General features: G+C 35.8%; 1 protein-coding gene across 2 annotated transcripts in view; it reads right to left on the reverse strand.

The window, feature by feature from the left end:
- CDH18 (cadherin 18) overlaps positions 1-21081 on the reverse strand; it is a 1101027-nt gene that overhangs the window by 771025 nt on the left and 308921 nt on the right. For both annotated transcript variants that reach the window (XM_023218216.2, XM_023218208.2), the window contains exon 2: positions 10189-10250. The gene's annotated coding sequence lies outside the window, so the exon portion shown is untranslated. The remainder of the gene's footprint in view (positions 1-10188; positions 10251-21081) is intronic.

The raw sequence follows: 21081 nt of genomic DNA on the forward strand, positions 1-21081 counted from the left end.
GCTTGTAATGTCCTTTCCTCTGCATTCAACTTGAAAAAATTACATGCCAGTAAGATAAATAAAGATCCTAGTGAAACAATCTCCTAAATCAAGGAAAGAGAGAGAAAGAAACAAACATATCTAGATTCTCTTTTCTTTATTCTATTCAGCTTTTAAACGACAGATTTAATGTCTGCGTTTAAATGTAAAAAACTATAGTTGACAAGAAACCTCCAAACTTAAAAATCTTATATTTGACTTGGTATCCTTCTTGCTGATTTACTGGCACCCAAGAGTTGCATTAAATCAGAAGTTAACAGCCATTTTTTAGTAGATATGTCCTCAGTTCTATAAAATGACTTTTCTTTTCCTTGAAGAACAGGCTTAATAAATAAAACCCTCTTTCACACTGGAATTAGACCCAAACTTTATTTTACCTTCATACAAAACAATCTGGATACACCATATCTGAAATAATGTTGAAAAAGATGGCATTATATTGTAGTACATTCTAGTCTGAAGTGAGTGAAGCTGTATCAAAAGAGGTTCTAAATCATTTTTATATCCCCATAAATATGCCTGAATTCGAATCCAAGAACAAATATTATGAAAAACAATTTATTTTTTGAGGTACAACAGGAATTACAGCACAGGGTAAGGCAAAAAGAAAATAGCTGTCAAACTGGTCAGTTGTGATAGGAGAGAAGGTTCTAAAATTATAGCCAGAAAACCTGAGTGTGAATGCCCACTTGATCTAGATTGAGTTGTTTAATAAGTTCTTCTCTGAAGAAATCGAGAAAGTAATACCTTTCTTATCAGATTTTAAGAACAATCAAAGAGATCACTAACCTAAATTTCAGTGCCTGGCACAGAACTTGGCATTGTAATTACTCAAAAATGCTCATAAAGTTGAAGGATATAATTTGAGATAAGTCAGTGCCCCCTATTAAAATATACCCACACCACACATAAAAACATGCATATAATGCACAATAAAACCTTTAGAGACTATTGTAGCACCAAAATCCTCAATATTTCGTGGCACTCCTTGGAAATTATGGTCTAAGTAGCTTTTAATCTTAACTGTGCTATGACACAGATTTTCAGAAGGGAGTAATATATAGCTAATGTAGCAAGAGCTAATGTTAACATTATTTTTGCTTTGCAAGCCCTTATGCAGAAAAGGACCGTGTGATGCTGAGATGCTGTGATTATTATTGTCCTTGTTTTAATGGAGGACCATGTTGATTGATGGCTAGCTGAAGAAAGACTACCACAATTTATGGAAAGAGAAGCAAGCAGTAAAATATAAAAGTATGGAAGATATTATCTATAGATTCATAAGGTGCTGCTAAATACAAAAGTAGTAGGCCCAAACAAGTACTTATACTACAGTTTTGTCTTTGAGTTAATTATATAACGTATCAAATTAAATACACAGAAATTAAGTCAGAAAATGTGTATAGATGCCATGCTACTTTTTCATAAAACTGCCTTATAAAAATCCTATCTCAGTTGCACAAACTTTATTCTGGTGACTATTCATTATTTTTGTATATCAATGATGGCCTACTGTAATTAGTAAACCAGTTACAAACACAGCTGTTTTCCAAACGATCCATATTTCAGTATGATTTGTGTCTATCCCTTTGTTGTTGTTTTTATTTATTCAAAACCCTTTTAAGTAGCAGATCTATTGAGAATTTAATCAAAGGTATAAAACTCTAGGCAGGAAAAAATTCATAAAGAAGCAACATTTTGAACATGCTTTGAAGGTATTTGAAATAGGATTTCTTCTATTTCACTTCAGGGAAAAATGCAGGAAGTAAAAATGCAAGCAAGATAATAATCTATTAATAATTAAGAAGAAACCACTGGCTTTGATTACCATATTGCCTCAACCATGATGCATTTCTGGGTGAATAAAACTATATACATCCCACATTCATGATGGTTAAGAGCAAGGAATCAGTTCCAGAAGAAGTCACAATTAATCAAGTTAGTTTCTTCATCCATAAAACAGACATGATACCTGTTTAACTGGATTATTCTAAATATCAAATGAAAGTATATATGCAAATCACATAATAAATTGGTTTAAATTGGCATCTCATATTTTTATGCATAACATGGAAATACCTAGGATTTGGGAAATCTTGCTTTCCTTGATATCAAAATCAAGGCAACATCACATGATAGGTTAATCAGCTACTGCAACTCCTGGCCACTCAGCTCTTTTCCTCATGCTCAGCTTACCCAATATCCTTCTTTCTGGGTTTCTCCCGTCTCCTCATCCACAGGAGCCATATCAACCACAGTTGATTCCTTCACAATTAATGCCTTCCCAACCATGCAATCTAACATTCTGTTAATCCTATAAACGAGTTCATGCAAATGCACCAAGAGTAAAGATGCTGTTCCTTCCCTATCCCTCTTCAGATCTCAGCCTCCTGATACTCCATGAGTATTTCTGGAGGTATATTCTATACAATTGGCCCTTCACTACTTTCCTTCCTTAGTTAAATATAATTAGTATATATGAATCTATCTTTTGCTAAGTAATGTTAACTAGCCTTGGGGGAAGCAGGGGCGGGGTTCAATAGAGCAGGCAAAAAGGTAAAATGTAAAAATAAATACGGTAAAGACACTTTCCTTGATATGGTTAGTTAACTACAGTTGTTAAGACAGTAGACTAGGTAAGATGGAATTGGTATTCTGTAATAGATGAACGAAAGATGGGCTGGGTGCGGTGGGTCACGCCTGTAATCCCAGCACTTTGGAGGCTGAGATGGGTGGATCACGAGGTCAGGAGACCGATCAAGACCATCCGGGCTAACATGGTGGAACCTCGTCTCTACTGAAAATACAAAAAATTAGCTGGGCAGAGTGGTGGGCGCCTGTAGACCCAGCTACTTGGGAGGTTGAGTCAGGAGGATGGCATGAATCCAGGAGGCGGAGCTTGCAGTGAGCCAAGATTGTGCTACTGCACTCCAGCCTGGGCAATACAGCGAGACTCTGTCTCAAAAGAATAATAACAACAACAACAATAATAATACAAAAATTAGCTGGGCATGGAGGCGAGCGCCTATAATCCCAGCTACTAGGAGGGCTAAGGCAGGAGAATCATTTGAACCCAGGAGGCCGAGGTTGCAGTGAGCCAAGTTCACGCCACTGCACTCCAACCTGGCCGACTGAGGGAGATTCCATCAAAAAAAAAAAAAGATATATTTTTAGGAAAACAACAATTCTAGTAGTTAAAACATTTTGCCACTCTGACTTGTCAATAATAGATAGTAGTTAAATAATTAGTCACAGAACAAGTTTTAAAGAATTTTAATTAAAGTGGAAGATCACAGAACATTTAGAAACAAGAAAATTTATGAGAAAATTTGCAATTAGCTCACCGCTAAAGTATCTATCCACATTTTTCTAATAAATGATTATTTTACTGGGTGATCTTCCAAAAATATAAACATTCTTTGTTTATAAATGCACGCTAGTTTTCCATCAATTTATATTAAATATTAAGTGTGTGATCACTGAATTTTTTTGAAGTCTCATATAAGGTTACTTTTCAAAGAAATTGAAGATTTTGGTGAGACTTAAAATACTGAGATGATAGATTTACTGCTGACTGGATCCAGGTTATTTCTTCAATGAGACATGTTTCAAACAGCTGACACTGTTGAGTAAGCAAAAGAGATGCCTGACTTTAAGCAACACGAATAATGCTGTTCATCAACAAATGTGCAAGATACTTGAAAGTGCATAATCATATTCTTTCCCATAAACTGTCAGCTTGATTCTGTCCCCCAGGGAATAACAAGTCTTTATAAATCTACCATGGCTATGTGACAAGAGAAAAATGTTCATCTGAGACACAAGCACAAATTCGCCTTGCCATAGACCTCTGCACCCAAACTAGCAGCAGCGGAAGCAGTTGAGGGCCACTTTTCTCATAAACGGAGAATTCTCTGATACCTATTTCCAGAACTACTTATTTAGGAAACAGAGTATATACCTCTCAACAACTGTATCTAGAAACGAGAGTTTTTACCAGTTCAAACCAAACAGAAAAATAAGTCAATCCTGGGTGACCTTCTGCAGGTAGAGGCTCCATGCTGATTGCTGGATGACATTTGACAAGTTTCACTGCTTTGTACTTAAAAATACAAGTTTAAGCAAATGTTGAACTTCATATAATTACTTTTGTTTTAGTTGATATTTTAAAATAACACCATTTCAATTTTATCCAAGGTTCTTCTAGAAAGTAATCACACCTACATCACAGAGTAATTTTGAGGAGTAAATGAGTTTACAAACACCAATCACTTAAGGCATGCACTAAATAAATATTAATGACTACAGAATTACAGCCTATTACATATTGCCATGTGTGAGGTTGTACAATGTGCTTGATTATTTTATGTAACAACATAGGGAATACCTATTGGACTAAGAAAGGCATATATAAATAAACACAAAGAAAAACAACTAAAGTATTATTGGAAAAGCACAGCAAAGTATCTTTGTTTCTAATATTAACTGTACAAAAATTAGATATATTAGTACTCAGCATTTTTCTGAAGACAAAAGAGAAGAATATTAAATAATGTGATCAAGCAAAATTCATTATGTGATTTTTTAAAAAAAAAATTATTTTTAAAACTTCATCAAAATGGTGTGAGATAAGTTTTAGTATAAATCTGTATAAATTATGTACTGACATTCATTTCATTTAAATAAATAATTTTTTATTTAATTACCTACTAAACTTGGGAAAGTCTTAAATTATGAAATAACTATTAACTCCTTTAAAATTTATAATTCAGTTTATGGTTCTACTTTGCTAAAAAATCAACAAGCATATTTTGAATTCTGTTGTAAAGACAAATCAATCATTAAAGTGAAAATGTGCCTTTTGGAGAATTTTTTGTCTGGAGAAAATTTTGATGAAATATTTACTTTTATCGGTCAGAAATGAGAAGAAGAGTGAGAACATTCAGAAATGAAAGCCCACATCCTTAACTAGCAAACTGCTAGCTCCCACACTGGGGATATTTTTTTAAGGATGCAAATTGAGATGAAAATTACAAACATGACTAACCAAAATAGTAGAAACAAATTTCCTTTTTCAGGGACATTAGTACCAAATCTGTCTTCACTGTTTAAATGCTCTTGATACTTAAGCTCTCAGAATGTTATATTTTACAATACCACTTCAACAATAACTCAAGAGAGCTGAAGATTGAGATTTAATGTAAAGTCAACATAAAGACATGATTAGGGCTCAGTTTACAAAGACAATTTGTGTAAAATCTTTTCTTCCACTTTTTTGTTATTGTTGTTGTTCTGATTCCTTTAAAAATGTTTCAGTAATGTTGGAGTCTGACAATTTTTTTTTTTAAAGACGGAGTCAGGCTGGAGTGCAGGGGTGTGATCAAGACTCACGGCAACCTCCGCCTCCTGGGTTAAAGCGATTCTCCTGCCTCAGCCTCCTGAGTAGCTGCGATTACAGGTGCCCGCCACCACGCCCAGTTAATTTTTGTATTTTTAGTAGAAATGGGATTTCACCTTGTTGGCCAGAATGGTTTCCATTCTGGACCTCGTGATCTGCCCGCCTCAGCCTCCAAAAGTACTGGGATTACAGGCGTGAGCCACGGACTACGGCATTTTTTTTTTTTTTTTTTTTTTTTTGAGATTGTATCTTGTTCTGTCGCGCAGGCTGGAGTGGAGCCATCTTGCGGCTCACTGCTACCTCTGCCTCCCGGGTTCAAGAAAGCTATCTTGCCTCAGCCTCCCGAGTAGCTGGGATTACAGGCACATGCCACCAAGCCCAGGTAATTTTTCTACGTTTAGTAGAGACAGGGTTTTACCATGTTGACCAAGCTGGCCTCCAACTCCTGGCCTCAAGTGATCCACCGGCCTCGGCCTCCCAAAGTGCTGGGATTACAGACATGAGTGAGCAAAGGCGCCCAGCCAGACTAAAGCATTTAGGTAAAATTCAGTAAGTGAACATTGTCATCATATTCTTCCCCTTTACACTGCATATAACTCTGTTAATTTGACTTAAAGCCATGGAAACTTGAACTAACATAAAAACTGAGCTGTAATTGAGCTTTAACTTGTAAGATAAAATCTGTGATGTTCTACAAGCTCTACTATAACCCTTTCTGAAATTGTGCTATGAAACTTAGCTCTAAAATGCAGAAAAATTTATTCAGTATAAATATAATTCTGTGTACAATTACCTACAGACTTAGGGATAGTACTGTAAAATTTAAACATAATAAATAATTTAATAAATTATAATTAGATTTTAATTTTTAAAGTTAAAAATTTTTCATTTGCATTCTGGGACAGGAAGATTGATGCATTTTTTTTCATAAAACACACCCACCCACTGTATTTTTGCAATAATGATGAAGTATGCTCACACCAATAGATAAAGTTATGCTTCTTTGTAATAACATGATTAAGATAATTAAGCCATGTATGCTACAAAATCTTTCATAATATGCTTTTTATATCTTCTTTATTGTTACAACATGTATTCCTGCATCCAAAAAGTATTTTCAAACAAAAAAATTGTATTTGCAATAGGGATAGGTTCTGAGTCAGTGTAATAGAATAACTCAACCTTGCTGAGAGTTTGTAATGTAATCAAGGTTTGAAGGTTTTGAGGAGCATTGAAGAAACATGCGGTGGTGCGGGATGAGGCAGGCGGAATCTACACTTAAAAACTGGATGGCCTTGTCTCTTTGGAGTGAATGGATTGTAATTTGGTTTATATTTTGCTGTTGCTGCATTGCATTTAATATATTACCAAAAGAAAAGATCCATATTTCAAATTAATGCTCAAAAATAATAATGAGAACATTATGTGAAACAATATATTTGATTTGAGAATATTGAATGTTTTGCAATATCAGCACTTTTAATCTTTTTCATTTATACAAATAATGAGAATTCCATACCACATATACATACTAATTTAAAAAGTTAGGAAACTATACAGAGTATGTGTGATGAAGTATACTTTACACAAAGTTAACATAGTATATTTAAGACTTGCTTTCTTATATTTCATTTTTTGAAAAAAATCAAATATTTATGCAGTTGTTTTTTATTACGTGAGGCAACTGTATATAAAAATTATTAATCACTTTGGAAGGCTGAAGTGGGTAGATCACAAGGTCAAGAGATCGAGGCCATCCTGGCCAACATGTAAAACCCCCTCTCTACTAAAAATACAAAAAAATAGCTGGGCATGGTAGCACACGCCTTTAGTCCCAGCTACTCAGGAGGCTGACGCAGGAGAATTGCTTGAACCCAGGAGATGGAGGTTGCAGTGAGCCTAGATCATGCCACTGCACTCCACTCTGGCAACAGAGCAAGACTCCGTCTCAAACAAACAAACAAACAAAAAAATCACTCATCAAAACAGTGAAAGGTATATTTTATCAACTATCAATCTATATTTTTCAACATTGACACTTATTATAATTCATTATTATTCAATGAAAAGGGCTTTTTTGCATTAGTAAACATTATCAGTAAAAGAGATCTACATAGGTAAATGATTATTAATAGTAGGAATAGTTATAGCTCTACATTTGAACTACAAAAAAATCTAGTAACACCTCTAAAAGTTGACATAATGTCAATGCTACTTTGATGGTCCTATGTCCTATGACATTTGAAAAGTGTACCAGTAAGAAAATGTGTAATTATTTATTTGAGGAAACAACAGGTTAAATAATATTCTTTAAAAGAGTAATTTCAGGGCTGGGAGGATAAGATGGCTGACTAGATGCAACCATCTCGTGCAGCTGGGTGGTAGACTAGCTACCAGCCATTACACTAAAGTATCATCTATTAGGTTGTATCCCAAACTACAACACCAAAAAATTATCTTGCTAATATACATACCTGTGAAACTAGGCACAAGAATCCACTGACACATAAAGGTCTTGTACAGAGGACTAGCCCTCTGAAAGTATCCAGAAACATAGCCAACTACTTATACTCAACATACACCATGGGTAAAGGAACACCGATCCTCCCAGATGAGGAAGAATCAGCAGAAGAGTTCTGGAAATTCAAGTGAGAGTGTCTGCTTATCTCTAAACATGTCCACTAGATCCCCAGCTATGGAACTTAACTAGTTTGAAATAATTAAAATGATAGACATCAAATTCAAAATCTGGATGCTAAGGAAACTCATCGAGATTCCAGAAAACATTAAAACCCCATCTAAGGGATCCAATGAATCCAGTAAAATAATCCAACAGCTAAATGATATAATAACCATTTTTTGAAAAGAACCATACTGAACTTTTCACTGCAAGAATTTAATAACATAATCAGAAGAGTTAACAGTGGAATTGACCAAACCGAGGAAAGACTCTCAGAGCTGGAAGACTGGTTCTTGGAATTAACTCAGTCAGACAAAAATTTTAAAAGAACATAAAAAGTTAAACAAAATCTCCAAGCAATATGGGATTATACAAAGAGAACAAATCTATGACTCATTGGCAATCCTGAGAGTGAAGGGGAGAGAATAAGACGCTTAAATATATTTTTGAAGATATAGTCCACAAAAATCTCTCTAATTTTCCTAGAGGTTGACATGTAAATCCAACAAATACAGAGAAGCTCAGCTAGATACTACACAAGATGACAATTCCCAGGACACACAGTCATCAGATTCACCAAGTTCATCACAAAAGAAAAAGTTCTTAAAGGAAGCTAGAGAGAAGGGTCAAGTCATGTATAAAGTCATGTACAAAAACTCATGAGGTGCGCAGTAGACATTTCACCAAAAACTTTACAAGTCAGAAGATATCAACACCTATCTTTTTCTTTTTTTCTTTTTTTTTTTTTTTCTGAGATGGAGTTTAGCTCGTTGCCCAGGCTAGAGTGCAGTGGTGTGATCTTGGTTCACTGCAACCTCCACTTTGCAGGTTCAAGTGATTCTCCTGCCTCAGCCTCCCAAGCAGCTGAGATTACAGGCATGTGCCACACTCGGCTAATTTTTGTATTTTTAGTAGAGACAGGTTTCAACATGTTGGCCAGGCTGGTCTTGAACTCCTGACTTCAGGTGATCAGCCTGCCTCATCCTCCTAAAGTGTTGGGTTTACAGGCATAAGCCACTGCACCCAGCCTATTTTAAGCATTCTTAAAGAAAAGAAAATACAACCAAGGATTTTATTTCCCACCAAACCAACTTCACAGGTGCAGAAGAAATAAAACTTTTGTTAGATAAGCAAATGCTAAGGGAATTTATTTCAATTAGAACAGCCTTACAAGAGGTCCTTAAGGGAGTGCTAAACATGGAATTAAAGAATGACACCTGCTACCACAAACACAACAGATCCTGGAAAGGCTGTAAAGAAGAGAGAGCTCTTATTCATGTTGGTTAGAGTGTAAATTATGTTCAGCCACAGTGGCAAGAAGTTGGGAGAGTTCTCAAATAACTTAAAACAGAGCTACCATTCAATCCAGCAATTGCATTATTGTGTGTATACCCAAAGGAAAATAGATCTTTATACCAAAAGACACATGTATTTGTATGTTAATTGCAACACTAGGCACAATAGCAAAGACATGGAATCAGTCTACGTGTCCATTAATGGTAGATTAGATTAAAAAAAAAAAATGTGGTACATATACAACGTGAAATACTATGCAGCCATAAGAAAGGAATAAAACCACGTCCTCTGCAGCAACATGAATGCAACTGAAGGCCATAATCTTAAGCAAATTAAATCAGGAACAACAACAACAACAAACAAATACCACATGTTCTCGCTTATAAATGAGAGCTAAAATTAGCACACATGGACATAAATAAGGGGAAAAAAAGACATGGAAGACTGCTGGAAGACGGAGGGAAGGAGAGGGAGGAGAGGGAGGATGGGTTGAAAAACTACTGGGTACAATATCACTACCTGGGTACAATATACTCATGTAACCAACTTGCACATGTATCCACCCATATTAAAAAAAAAGTTGGGTTTCTTAAAGAGTGATTTAAAACACAGAATATGCTAAATTTCTAAATAATTCAGTGTAATTCTAGATGGTCCTTAAGAGAAACTACAACAATTTTGACATTTCTATAATATTTTAACAGAAATTTATCACAGAAATGTTTTAGCAGAAATTTATAAATTCATAATTTATAACAGAAATTATAAGTTTTACCTTAGAAATCACCTCAGGAATGTTTGGTGTGTATTCTTCTTATATATTGCTGTGGTTGAGTCCTGCATAAAAATAAAACAAAAATATAAAACATATATTTCAACATATAAAAATCTATGCATAGTTAAAACATATTTATTATGTTACACATTAAACAGAACTGAGTTTGGAGAGCAAATACATTTTCGAAGAGATAAATTTTTGATAGGTTTGAATTGCTAGATTTTTTTTTTTCTTCTTAGGGCATGACATTTTGAAACTATGTCCAGTTAGAATTTTAGCTCTGTCATGTGTTAGCCATGTAGATATGGGCAATTTAGTCTTGTTCTGTGACCCTTGGTACGTCAAGACATAAAGAAGTTTTAACTTCAGTGTTACAATTTATTTAAACACTTAATATTACACCTTAAACATGGTCAAAATTTAAATATAAACTATTTCAGTGATTTTACATAATAGAAAATGTTTATAAAAGTTATTTTCATAAATTTAATGTTTTATGACTTGAATAACCACTATACTTTCAAACAAAGAGAGTATGAAAGATCAGAATAGAAATGCAAGAAACAACGTTCAGTATAACCTGAAGTATAACATGATTAGCAAGGGAGTATTGTAAATCAATTAAAAATATATATTGTTCTAGAATTATGACTTTTATTTCAATAAATTAAACTTGAATATAATCCCTAACGCATACATTACATGCATTATACCAAATAATATATATGTTGTATGTATACACAACATAATGCTTATTGGATTGAAGTGTTAACGTTGGAAAGTCAATATTAAAAGAGGAAAACTAAGGTAAAAATGTGTTCTCAGAAGATAATAATCCCTTTCAGAACCCAAAAGCAGGAGCATAAGAATTATGCTTATTCTCTGACCTTAGCCCAAATCAGCTTACTATGTCTTTAGTTGACAACGTGATTTGATACATGATTTCTATTTCCTAAAACTGATAAAAATTACACTTACAGAGGTCAAACAGATGCCTCAAATATTTTAGGAGTATGTCAGTCATTCAGCAACTATTTATTGAGTATTACTATGTGCCAAACATTATTATTTATACTAGGAATGCAACACATAACAAAAGAGATAAAAGACACTGCCCTCATGGTACTTATGAGAGGTGACAGTGTGCTAGCAGCCCTCACTCTCAGCGCCTCCTGTGCCTCGGCGTCCACTCTGGCGACGCTTGAGGAGCCCTTCAGCCTGCCACTGCACTGTGGGAGTCCTCTCTTTGCTGGCGAGCCACAGTCAGCTCCCTCCGCTTGCAGGAAGGTGTGGAGGGAGAGGCACGGACAGGAACCAGGGCTGCGCACAGCGCTCACAGTCCAGCACGAGTTCCGGCGGGCGCGGGCACGGGCGCAGGCTTGGCGGGCCCCGCACTTGGCACTTGGAACGCAACGAGGGCCTTAGCACCCCGGCCAGCAGCTGCGGTGGGTGAACCGGGTCCCCCAGCAGTGCCAGCCCGCCAGCACTGTGCTCGAGTTCTCGCCGGGCCTCAGCTGTGAGGCACAGCTCCCGGTGGGGCAGCGCTCAGGACCTGCAGCCCGCCAAGCCGGAACACCCCGTGGCGGTGAGCTCTCGCGCCGCGGGAGCCTCCTCCTGGAGCGCGCTCCGTCCCATCAACCGTCCAGGGACTGAGGAGTATGGGAGAAAGGCGCGGAACTGGCAGGCAGCTCTGCCCATGCTCTGGTGCGAGCTCCACTAGGTGAAGCCAGCTAAGCTCCTGAGTCTAATGGGGACTTGGAGAACTTTTATGCCTAGCTAAGGGATTGTACATACACCAATCAACACTCTGTGTCTAGCTCAAGGTTTGTAAATGCACCAATGAGTACTCTGTATCTAGCTAACCTAGAGGGGACTTGGAGAACTCTTCTGTCTAGCACTCTGTGTCTAGCTAAAGGATTGTAAACGCACCAGTCAGCACTCTCTCAAAATGGACCAATCAGCGCTCTGTAAAATGGACCAATCAGAATGACGTGGGTGGGGCCAGATAAGGGAATAAAAGCAGGCTGCCTGAGCCACACAGCGGCAACACGTTCAGGTCTCCTTCCGTCGGGTGGGTGCTTTGTTCTTCTGCTCTTCAGGGTAAATCTTGCTGCTGCTCACACTTTGCAGCTATATGGCGTTTTTGAGCTGAGCACTCACCGGGAAGGTCTGCAGCTTCATTCTTGAAGCTAGCGAGACCACGAACCCACCAGAAGAAAGAAGCGCCAGACACATCTGAACGTCTGAGGGACAAACTCCGGACACAACATCTTTAAGAACGGTAACACTCATCGCCAGGGGCTGAGGCTTCATTTTTGAAGTTAGCAAGGCCAAGAACCCACCAATTCTGGACACACATTTTGGGCATGCTGGGAGGGATGGGTGAGAGAAAAGTGTACACCCAAATAGGCAAATATATGTTGTATATCAGGTAATCCTAAGTACTATAAAGACAGAAGTTAAGATGTGTCAGTGTTCATCACAGTAGGAGTGTATGATACCTGATAGCTGGAATCTGGGAGAAAAAAATCTGGAGTTGAAGAGAGTCTGAAGTGTCTGTAAGGGGTTACCTAAGAGTGAAATGTAAGAACTGAGTCCTTTAAAGTCAGGGAAATGAGAAATAGCTATCACTAGGAGGAGAAAAGTAGGAAATGGGCTGTGATGTTCTGGAAGTACTAAGAGAAAAACGAGATTTGTAGTAGCTTGGTGGTCTCTGTCTATCATCTGTCTGTCTGTCTATCATCTATCTGTCTATATCTATCCATCCAGCAGCATCCTCTGCTTATCAGGGCAAAACTTCCAGATTCTATTAGAACACGTAGTACTCATAAGCTTCAGAGTTACTATAACACCTCCATGAACGTTTTCCAAAATGACCACCTAAAAATTAAGAGGTAAATAATATCTGATGTGACTGATTTCCAAGTTTAATTCCAGAAACTATTGATGACACAGTGTTCATGTGGGCTGTCATTAGGAACTGGTGCTCATCATAACTAATGCACAATATGTACACTGCAACCCATGCTTACATGATTTGGGGTGAGAAGCAGCAAAGATTTTCAAGTAATAATTTTTAAAATTGAGTTATTAGAATATAATACTCTGGAAAATCATGTGTAAGCGTGTGGGGACCTATTTATACATAGCTCACATTTTCTGCTAAGGTTAATATAGACTCTTTGGAAAGAAGGCAAAAAGCACATGGCTGATCATTTTATCTTGGCTCTATTGCTACCATAGAATAAGCAGCACCCTCCGCAGTGCATAGAGCTCAATGCACAGCTCTGACTCTAAATGTGATACAGTCTCCTTGAATAATTGTTTAATATCTGACAAAAGAAAATTAAGTTTCAATAGTTCTTAGTATATTGACAAAAACTCTTTGTCAGTTAGGAAATGTCACCAATAAACAATTCAATTTCCTGCATTGTATACATTCATTTAAATGCAATGAAACAATCCATTCAAATACTTTCGAAAAAGAATTTATAATATTTACTTCTACTAAGAAACATATTTCACTTCACTTTAAATCACACTATCCTATCTCCTTTATCAATCTCAGTGTGCCTAATGTTTTAAAATGCAACGATTATTTTACAGAAAATTTCAGCAGTATTCATTTTCATGTCTGAGCTCTTGAAATAATAATAAAGTATACTCTTAACTAGAGAAGGAATGTGTTAAAAATATATATGTAGTTGTACAAAATGTATTCTCACTTATTATATAGGTCAGCACTTCAAAGTTTTCTATGTTATTTTGCAGAGCCCTTCATTTCAATTCATTCTCCAATTTACAGGTTTATAATATAATCACAATAACTAAAGTCTCTGCAGGTTGTCCAGAAATAACAGCAAAACATAGTATTATGTGGCAGCATAATAACATATTAGAATCCTTTGTTGTAAGTTTCTCATTGTGTTTTTATAGAACCAGGCTAAATAAAAATAAGAATTCAAGTTTTTATTTTTAAAAATCAGAAGCTCTCTGTAAGAGTGTCAGTAAGAAAAAAATACATGGAAGATGTCTGTTGAAGTAAGCTTTACTCCTGAAGTCACGTCCTCCTCAAAGGAAAACTCATATTCAAAAACTATTTTTTCATCCAGTATTTACTCATTTAATTTGCTAACCATCTTTACTATACTTGATAGTCAGCATTCCAGTAACTGAATTTAAACAGCAGAAAGGGCAATCCTCCATGTGAAAAGTTGTGTGTGTAATTTTAAACTGCACATAAATTTGGATATATTAATGCTGTTTAACATTAAATAACTATTTCTAATATGATATTGGATTAGCAACAATCCACCAATTAATTCTTGAACAAATTAACTATCACATATATGGTTATAATAACTTTTAGTTTTTATTTAATTATTTTTCAATTCAATGCCCAATTCTTACAACATGAATGTTTTTGGTTATTATTAGTTTCATACTTACGTGTTCAGTATCATTAAATCAGAAACAGAAAGTCCTAAAATACCCTAACACTACAGGAATATGAAGAGGTGGCAGTTGCCTGGTTTTGCATCCAAAGAACTCAGAGAAAGCTGGTATGAGTAATCAAAAAGTGAACTCCAGGTGTACTGACCCTGAGATTCACTGTGAAATTCATAAGTCAAGCCGTAGTTAAAACCTTGATTTTTGCTAGTGAAGCCCCTGAGCAGAGAACCTAGGTAGGCCATGTCCAAAATCCTGACCCATGGAAACCTTGAGATAATTTATCACCCACAACAGGAAACAAATACAGTGTTTGGGACTTGAAAATGGTGTGCTGCTGCAACAAATACTTAAAAATAGTGTGACTGGCTTTGAAACCAGAAAGTTAGTAGAAGCTGGAAGGATTTTAAGAAGCACAAGAGTGAAAATCTAAATCCCCCTGAACCAAGTGTTAGAAAACTGGATTTTGAAGATGCTCAGGCCCTCAGCCCTCTGAGGGAGGGCTCAGAGGAAAGTGAGGAATGTTACTGAAAACTAGAAGAGAAATGGAACTGTGTTATGCAGTAAAAGAATGTTAGCAAAACTGTGTCCTGTGGTTATGCACCAATCAGAGCTTTTAAATGATGAAATTGGATATATAGCTGATCTTTGAACAACATAGGTTTGAACTACATGGTTCCACTTATATGTGGACTTTCTCCCACCTCTGCCACCCCTGAGGCCCCAAGACCAACCCTTCCTTTTCCTCCGCCTACTCAGACTACTCAATGTGAAGAAAATAAGGATGAAGGCCTTTAGGACGATCTACTTCCACTTCATGAATAGTAACTCTATTTTCCCTTTCTTATTACTTTCTTATTTACATTTTTTTCTCTAGCTTACTTTAGAAAACAGTATTTAATACACAGAACATACAAAATATGTGTTAACTGAATATGTTATCTCTAAGGCTGTTGGTCAACAGTAACCTATCAGTAGTTAAGTTTTAAGAAGTCAAAAATTATTTGTGGATATTCAACTGCATAGAGGGTTAGTCCCCCTAGCCCCTGTGTTGTTCAAGCGTCAACTGTATAGCTAAATGCCACAGATGCTGCCTGGTTTCTTCTTGCAGTTTATAGTAAAATGTGAGAGAAGAGAGATAGAGTGTGGAAAGGTTAGACATGAATAGAAGTAGATTATTTTTAAATAATCAGCCTTTCCAACTGGCAAGGGATGCCTACCAAAAATGGCTGCTGAAAGTATATCTTATAAACAAAAAAAAAAGTGGAGATGCGACTGCACAACCTTTAGTTAAAATCTTGGGAAGTTCAAAATGTCAAGAAGACTAAATTCACACTAAGTTCCTTTCAATAAAATAAGGGTATGCCTTACAGATTTTCTCAACCAAGAGCCACGGCCTTTAGATAAGCCATAAAATCCAGTCAAGAAAATCCAACATTTCAGAAGTGTAAGGTACTAGCTATTGCTGTCCCCAACACTTCCGAAATGCTGGATTTTCTTGATTGGGTGTTATGGACTAGTTATTGCTGCTCATCTTCCATTTTTCCTATTTTTGAAACAGTGTTGATAAGTATAATCCTCTCCTTGTTCCACCATTATAAATTGGGAGAGTTGGGGGGCAATAAATTGTCTCTTAAATTGTGCAAGTTCACAGGTAGAGAATTGTGTTCCAGGAGCTCTACTTAATGAATTATGTTGAGGCCTCTTATATACGCTTGGATTTGATTTATAAGTTATACTGAATTGACGATATTGTGATGAGATTCTGGATTTTGAGCTGATGGTGCAATGGGATGAGAATCTGAGGAACCCTGAAAGAGGATGGACATATTTTGCATTTCAGAAAGACTTAAATAACTCTATATCAGAGAGTGGTAGATTCCCATCCCCTATTGTACAGGTACTGTGTAATCATTTTACCTTGAGTGTAGGTAGGATCTAAGAATATGATGGGATAGTCAGTCTGTTAGTATATTACGTTACGATATGTTACGTTACGTTGTAAGACTCCATCATAGCAAGCTGATTCTCCTGCTGACTTAGCAGAAGTAAGATACTATTTTGGTTAGGTCCTAAGGGCTACTTTTGGAAGCTGAAAGTGACATCTGACTAACAGCCAGAAGAAGATGGGAAACCTAGTTCTACAACTGCAAGGAACTAAATTCTTCCAACGAATTAAATAAGCTTGGAGAAGACCTTGAGCCTCAGGTGGAATCATAGTCCTGACCAACACATGGCTTTGCCTTGTGACAGCCAGACAACTCAGGCCTAACAAGCCTGATTTACAAAAACTGTGAAATAATTGGATGCTGTTTTAACCCAGTACATTTGTGATAATTTGTCATATGGCAATAGACTAATAATTCATCAACCCTCAAAATAATATTAGGAATTCATAAATTCCTAATTGAACATTTTGCTTAAATACAAATGCATTATTTCAGCAGTCCCCAAATAGTGTTTCATTTCATATTATCCTTTTGAGAATGTTAACAATTTTGAAAACTTTAAAAATATTATGTCATATATCCTTAAATTGTACTTAACAAAAACCTGGAAAATAAATTTTTAGAAAAAACAAAATCAGTTTGAAAAATAGAGCATTTACAAATTATAAATAAGATTATTTATGAAATGCTTTTATAGTCTATTTGTATCAGTAATTATTTATCCTTTATTTAAATACTTGAAATGTAGAAATTAACAAAAAGTGTTTTGTAAATAAGAATTGCTAGAGGCCGGGAGTGGTGGCTCACACCTCTAATTCCAGCACTTTGGGAGGCTGAGGCGGGCAAATCACGAGGTCAGGAGATCGATAACATCTTAGCTAACACGGTGAAACCCCGTCTCTACTAAAAATACAAAAAATTTAGCCATGCGTGGTGATGGGCGCCTGTAGTCCCAGCTACTGGGGAGGCTGAGACAGGAGAATAGCGTGAACCCAGGAGGCAGAGCTTGCATCAAGCCAAGATAGCGCCACTGCACTCCAGCCTGGATGACACAGCGAGACTCTGCCTAAAAAAAAAAAAAAAAAATTGCTAGAGAAAAATACTTGTATTCTGTGTGATGTGGCTTTGTACTTTCAACCTAAAATGATAATTCAAGTTGTATTGACTGAATAGCATTGGAAAATCATCAGCAGTACAACTCTACTATGTAATATAATTAGAATGCAATGAATAAATAATCCATTGCTCCTTGGAATGTAGAAATTAACAATAACTGCTTTGTAAATAAAGATTGCCAGAGAAAAATAGTTATATTCTGTGTGGTGTGGTTTTGCACTTTCAACCTAAAAATGATAATTCAGATTGTGTTGACTGAATAGCATTGGAATGTCATCAGCAATACAACTCCACTATATAATATAATTAGGATGCAATGAATAAATAATATTTCACTCCTTGATACAAGGTACTGCTTGTTAGTGTAGGGGTCATTTGTAAGCCAATTTTGTTATTACCCTTAAACAGCATTGTTGTTAAATTGTGATAAATGGGAAACCGTAAATTGGGAGAGAATTTTAATGGTCATTATCTTCATTAGCTAATGAGATGTGCTAATTATGTTTGTAAGTGACAATAATTTAGTAGCTCTGGCTTAAAGGCCTCACAGAGCAATAACTAGGTCAGTCCTCTTCAATGTGTTTTCACAATGTTGGAAGGGACTTGATAATGAGAACCTAAACCTGATAGTAATGTTTTCTATAAAATTATTCATTAAAATGTCTTCTTCAATTATGTCTGGTTTTATGTCGTTCTCCCATAATACATTTGCATAAATTCTAAGGTACTGAGAATGTGACATCAAAAATTAAATTAAGGCAGTGGTATTTGAAATGTGTTCCCTAGCCCCATGGTGATCCCTGAGAGCCTGTCAGGGGTGTTCAAGGCTGAAATTATTTTTGTAATAATTAAATGATACGTTTTTTGTTTCCACTGTGTTGACAGTGATAGTGATGCTAAAAATAATGATGGTGGGTAAAAATACCGATGCCTTTGATTTAGCCATTCAGTAATGTCTACATATATCAGTTATGTTGCATGCTAGAAATATATACAATTTGTATTTGTAAATTAAAAATTGGTCAGTTAAGCAATTAATTGATTTGAGAAACACTGGTGCCTTTGCATACATCAAGAAAGTGACTCTAAATCATATTACCACTCATTGTATTCTTCAACACTTTACACAAGCAGGAAAGAAAGAAGGGTGGAAGAAAAGGGAAAGAAAGAGAAAAAGAAAAGAAGGAAGAAAGGGGGGAAGGAAGGGAAGGGAACAGAAGGGAGGGGAGGGGAAGATAAGGACAGGGGAGGGGAAGGAGGGACAGGGGGACAGAGGGATGAAGGGAGAGTAAAAGATGTCAATTTCTCCTTGATAAAAAATACACACGCACACACATAATTATGTACCCTCGAACATGCATTGTTTTTTGTATTCAGTGTGTAGAAATCAGAACTACCCATGAAGCTCTTAACACTGTGTTATGAAGCCCAGTACATGTGTGGTACTTGGAGTTGTGAGCTGTGAGCTACACTGGCTGTTCTCTCATGGAATATCGTTTATATCTAGTTTTTTTGTTTGTTTTGTTTGTTTTTTGTTTTTGCATAGTGTCAGAAAAAAATTGTGATTGCTTAAAGTTGGGTATTGGGTACATATTTTTTTGACTGTGAAAAGAGACCCTGCCTGTTCAAGGAAACTACTTGTTAGCATTTGTTGCCAGTGATGAAGTTCAATATTTCAAACGAATATAAAATTTTGGAAGCTTGTATTTGCCTCATGAGTTTGACAGTACTGTAACACTTAAAGAATTTCCTGATCATATTATTGATATTAGCAATTGTGATTTTTAAAATAATATGTGTCCATATTGAAAGATACATACATCTTTGTGAACAACTTTTTTAAAAAAATGATTGATGCACGGGTAAAAAAATGTTACAAATAATATATGGGTAACAAATGTTTCCATAGTGTAAGATTGAACAATGGATTTTAATTAACCCAATATGAAAATTTAATAAGGTAGTTTCAGCTTCCATTTGGCAATTAACCTTTATAAAAACTACCATTGTTGAGTTCCGGTGTGCTATTTAAAAAACTCACAACTATCTGACAAAGGATTTTAAAATGCCTCCCTTTTCAACTACATGTATGAATAAAGTCAGATTTTTTTATGTGCTTCAACTGAACAGCATATCGCAATGACTGAAACAGAGAAGCAGATGTAAAAATTCAGCTGGCTCTATTACACCAGAAGCCAAACATTAAAGAGATCTGCCAAAAATGTAAAACAATGATGAACTTATTATTAATTTTTTTTCTTCTTGGAAAACATATTTGTTTAAATTATTTTTGTTAACATATTACATCTGCATTTTTTAAAATAAGTTAGTGAAATGAATATTTTTAAACTCTTTAGCTTTTATTCCTAATATAGTAAATATTGGCTCATACAAATCATAAAAAATTGGGTTTTTAATATGTTTTAAGACTTCAAAGTTATTCTAAGACTAAAATTGTGAGAAACAGTGTCTGTCTAATGGTAATTGAAAGTCAGTAGATAGGTTGACTTTTTGATGAAAAATGTATTGGAGAATAAAAGAATACTTATGAATGTGTTCTAAGTCTATATATACTTTAAGTTTTTCAACTCTGAAAGGCATGAATCACTATTGTAATCAATACACTAAGTATTTTGAAACATGGAAGACCAAAATGTGTTTGCTTCTTACTGATTACCCCACATAAGAGAGAACAACAAGGGATCAGAGAGGAACCTAGAGAGATTCAGCTTATTGGTGAATAGATGAATTATTTTACTTTTTTAACTCATTATGATTTTTTAAGTATTTGTAGGTATTAAACATTTTATTTAATAGTAAACACAGAGTTATCTAATAACAAGCGTGTGTGTTCTGTATGAATAATGATCGGTGATGCAGCAATGAGATGCTAGCATTTCTCGCTACACTGTAAGATGCCATGGAAATGACAAGACACCACAGCATATAGTAGTCTACTGTTCTACCCTCCAGAACTGTGTGTTCTTTCCATAGCAGAGAACATTGTATTAATTCTATTTTCTACCTTGAAGAAAAGCATAGCCAGTAGCTTTCCTGTTCTACTCCATTTCTCTAATTTATAAAGGTAAAATTCCATTAAATACTAACCAAAGATGAAGTAATGTTTTAAAACTGCATCATTCAAAAGGATGACATACGTATACACAATCAGTTCACAATGTTCTCTGTGCAACTTTCCTCAGTTCTTAAAACCTAATATAATTTTCAAATGTTTTGATCAAACTGACTCACCTTAGTGCAGAGATAAGGTAATTGAGATAATAAATTTTTTATTTTATTTTATTTTATTTGAGACGGAGTTTCGCTCTTGTTGCCCAGGCTGGAGGGCAATGGCGCCATCTCGGCTCACCACAAC

This window comes from Piliocolobus tephrosceles, chromosome 4 (genome assembly GCF_002776525.5).
Source record: "Piliocolobus tephrosceles isolate RC106 chromosome 4, ASM277652v3, whole genome shotgun sequence".
Lineage (NCBI taxonomy): Eukaryota > Metazoa > Chordata > Mammalia > Primates > Cercopithecidae > Piliocolobus > Piliocolobus tephrosceles.